The following is a 3,811-nucleotide window of genomic DNA, read 5'->3' as shown; positions in this document are numbered from 1 at the left end:
GCAAAGACACAGCATTCGGGGCTGGCAGGGTTCGCCTAGGAGCAGGGCACGGAGGTTTGCAATGTTGATGGTCGCAGGCGGGCAACGGACAGAGAGCCGCTCCTTTGCATGTCGGAGTTTTTGGATGCCTAAAGGAGCGTGCAGCTCCAGGGTTAGGAGGGCTGTGAATGGGGCCATGGTAGAGGTTACAGCAAAGACACAGCATTTGGGGCTGGCAGGGTTCGCCTACGAGCAGGGCCCGGACTTTTTCACTTTTGACAGCTGAAGTGATACAACAGATAGTTATTTGCTTCATCTCATGTCGGTGTTTTTGGCTGCCTAGAGGAGCCTGCAGCTCCAGGATTAGTAAGGCTGTGAATGGGGCCATGGTAGAGGTTTCAGGAAAGACACAGCATTTGGGGCTGGCAGGTGTCGCCTGGGAGCAGGGCCCGGAAATTAGCAGTTTTGACGGCTGAAGTGAGGCAACGGACAGCGATCCGCTTCATCTCACGTCGTAGTTTCTGGATGCCTAAAGGAGCGTGCAGCTCCATGGTTAGTAGGGCTGTGAATGGGGCCATGGTAGAGGTTTCAGGAAAGACAGAGCATTCGGGGCTGGGAGGTTTCGCCTGGGAGCAGGGCCCGGACGTTTGCAGTTTTGAGGCTTGAATCTCGAAAATGGCTAGAGAGCTGCTAAGACGCACGCCAAGCCCCGCCCCTCACCAAAACTCCGCCCCCACGCACACCAAGCTGCGCCCCTCACGAGAACTCCGCCCCTTCGCACGCCAAACCCCGCCTCTCACGCAGTTTGCATCGCTTGTTCCCTCGGTGCTGCCTCCTGGCGATCAAATTTCGGTACTGCAGCGTCTGAGCCGCGCATGCGCAGTGCAGCGCTGCGGCTCCTCCCCTGAACCGCCTGCCGGCAGCCGGTGTGCAGAGGCTGTTGTGAGCCGAGGGAGGAGCAGAGACATCGCTGGGCTGCGGCTGCACGGAGGGAGAAGGTGAGTGGGGCAGCGGGATGGACCGGCGGGTCCCGGGGAAAGCCCCGAGGAGGGCGGCATCCATGTCACAGAGGGGAGGGGCGCTGCCCGGATTCGTGCGGCGGGTGGGGGGGGAGGTGCGCGCCGTGTCGGAACCGGGCGGAGAGACCGTCTGGAGCCGGGAGGCAGGGGCTGCCTGGAGCCAGCGCGCGTCCGCGCCTTTCGGAGGTGGCTGAGGGGAGGTGGGGGCGGGGGGGGGTCCAGCCCGGAGCCGCGCTGCGGAGCTCGGGGCTGCCATCGCGGCTCGGTGGGGCTTTCGGGTGAGTCGGCTTTCGGGTGAGGGCACGGGACGGTGTCCCCGCAGGGTCAGGAAGCGTGGAAGGCTGCCTCTCGCGAACGCCGGGAGTTGCAGTCTTGGGGTACGTGGCTGCTGGTCGGCCATATTGGCTCCCCGGAGCACGCTGGGAAGTGTAGTCTTACGGCACTCTAATGGCTGCCACGCGGCGCTTGCCAGTGTGTGCCGGGAGGCGTCGTTTTCGCGGACCTGGCTGCCGGTGAGCCCGACTTGCTCTCGCAGGAGCGCGAGGTTGAGGGGTTTTTTTTGCTGGTTTCAAGTGGTTTTCTGCAGGCTTCCAGCCGCTCCCGAGCAGCGGTGCGGCCATGCTACAAGAGCACGCGCGCGGTGAGGCGTCGCCCGGTGTCCCGAGACGAGCGCTACCGGTCGGACTCTCCGGAAGCCTGTCCGGCAGCCCCAGGCCGCCCCGAGCCCTGGCGTGAAGGCGGCAAGCTGGCCCTTGCCTGTGCCGCTTTCTTCCTGAACGGGGGTGCTGGCAGCAGCAGCGCGGGGAAAGAGCGGCGTCTCCGGAAGGCCCTGCAGAAGGAGGAGGGTCTCCGGCCAGGGCCGATCTCTGGTAGTAACGGCCACTGCTTTTTCTTTCCCTCTCCCAGGCCGCGCTGAGGACGTGGTTGCCCATCCCTCCCTTGGGGATGCCGTCGACTGCACCCGCCTCGCCTGTGCCTGGCCTGGCTCGCCTCGTGGCGTGGGGGCGAAAAGGGACAGGCGGCGGAGCGCTTACCGGCCGTGGACAGGAGCTGCCCTAAGGGAAGCTGGAATGGCCAGAGAAAGGTGAAGAAGAAGAAGAAGAAGAGATGGAAGGCTCTCCGGCCGGCAGCTGCCTCCCGCTGCAGGCAAGAGAGCGCCTGCCTTGCCGGGTGAGGAAAGATCCCTCGTTGCGCTCCGCGGCAGGTCAGGCTGCCGACGGGCACCGCAGGGTCACCACGCATAACCCAAAGTACGGTGCGGCCGCGTACCGAGGGAGGGAGGGAGGCAGGGAGGCAGGCTACTCATCTAGGCAGACTCGTCTCCTCGGAGCTGTAAGACACCCGTGTATCCTCTTAGGCGGAGGACAGCCGAGCGACCGGAGTGACAGCAAAGGAAAGGCGGAGAGCAGGAGAAAGAAGCGTCTGCGCTGGCAAGCTCTCCCGGCAGCGCCGAGAGCCAGAGCTGCGGTGAGTCCTGGGCCCGCGGGGCCCCATCGCCTCTCCTCTGCGTCGCGGGCCCTCCTCTGCCCCCCTCCCTTTCCCACCCCGCTGTGGGGTTTTTTGGTTTGCTTTCTGCTCCCCGCTATGTTCTTTTTCCATCTCGCTCTGATGGGCTGCCTGTCCCCACCTTTTTTAGGTCCTCGCTCTCTCTGCCCCGTAGCCCGTGGTTATTGTTTCCTTCTCTCTCTCCCTGTCTCTCTGTCCGGCCCCCAGCCACTGTTTCTGCATTCCTCCCCCTCGGTCCTGTAGCCCGTCGGTATTTCTGCCATCTCTGGCTCTCTCTGTGCGGCTCCTCGTTCCTGTTGTTCGAGGTCTTCCTTCTCGGCTCCGTAGCAAGTCATCGTGAGTCTCTCTCTTTCTCTGTCCCTCTTGAGCCTCTTCCCTGCCCCTCGTTTTGAAGGCCCGCCTCTCTGTCCCGGCACCCGTCGCTACGGTTCCTTTTCTCCGTCTCGCTCCCCGTCCCTGTTTTTCTAAAGTCTCCCCTCTCTGCCTCCTAGCCCGTCGGTACCTTTTTCTTTCCCCGTCGCGGTTCGTCTGGCTCCCTGTCCCTCTTTCTTTCTTCCTTCCTTCCTCCCTGTCTGCCCCGCAGCCCGTCCCTTCGTTCCTTTCTCCTTCCCTCTCTGTCCCTCTCCCGGTGCTTCTCTGCCCGGTAGCTCGCCACCGTCTTACCTTTCCCTGTCTCTCTCTCTGTCCAGCTCCCTCGCTCAAATTTTCAATTCCTCCCTGTCACTGCAGAAGCCTGTCGGTACTTTTTCCCCTGCCCGGCTTGCCTCTCCCTGTCTCGCGATTCCTCCCTCTCTTCCCTCTTAGCCGCGACCATTTTTATATTCTCCGTCTCTCGGTCCGCCTCGAGATCCCGATTGTTTTTTAAAGCGACCGAATCGTCGAGGTTGGCAGAGACCTTTACGATTATCGGGTGGAACCACGAACCTGGTGCTGGCAAGTCCCCCTCTGCCCCGCAGCCCGTCCCTTCCCTTCCGAGGGCCTCTTTCTCCACCTCTCTCTGTCCGGCTCCCGGCCCCTCTTTTCCACTTCCGCCCTCTGTACCCTGTGGCTTTCCCCCTTTTCTTTCTCTCTCTGTCTCTGTTTGAGGAGGAGCAGCTGCCGCCCCAGCGTTCGCACCCCGTTCACAGTGTCGCGCGCACGCTTCTTCTCGGGCGCGCTTCCTCCTCCTCCTCCTTCGGGCTCGACCCGAGGCTTCCGGCAGCAGTCTCCGGGTGTCGGATTTTGTAAAATAATTAACGTAACTGAAAGGTGCAGCAGCGGGATCGGCCCGGGCGGGGCGCCTCCAAAGAGAGGGACCCGGAACAAAG

The 3,811-nt window shown here is 62.7% G+C and overlaps 1 long non-coding RNA gene across 1 annotated transcript; it reads left to right on the top strand.

Moving 5' to 3' along the window:
* The first annotated feature begins 893 nt into the window (after window positions 1-893).
* Window positions 894-2,446, top strand: LOC129200759 (uncharacterized). Its single transcript, XR_008575087.1, has 3 exons — window positions 894-977; window positions 1,905-2,168; window positions 2,356-2,446. It is a non-coding gene; the product is annotated as an uncharacterized LOC129200759 (long non-coding RNA).
* Window positions 2,447-3,811: the final 1,365 nt, after the last annotated feature.

This window comes from Grus americana, unplaced genomic scaffold, assembly GCF_028858705.1.
Source record: "Grus americana isolate bGruAme1 unplaced genomic scaffold, bGruAme1.mat scaffold_464, whole genome shotgun sequence".
Lineage (NCBI taxonomy): Eukaryota > Metazoa > Chordata > Aves > Gruiformes > Gruidae > Grus > Grus americana.
Note: the sequence above shows the minus strand (reverse complement) of the source record. Positions and strands in the feature narration are given on the sequence as shown.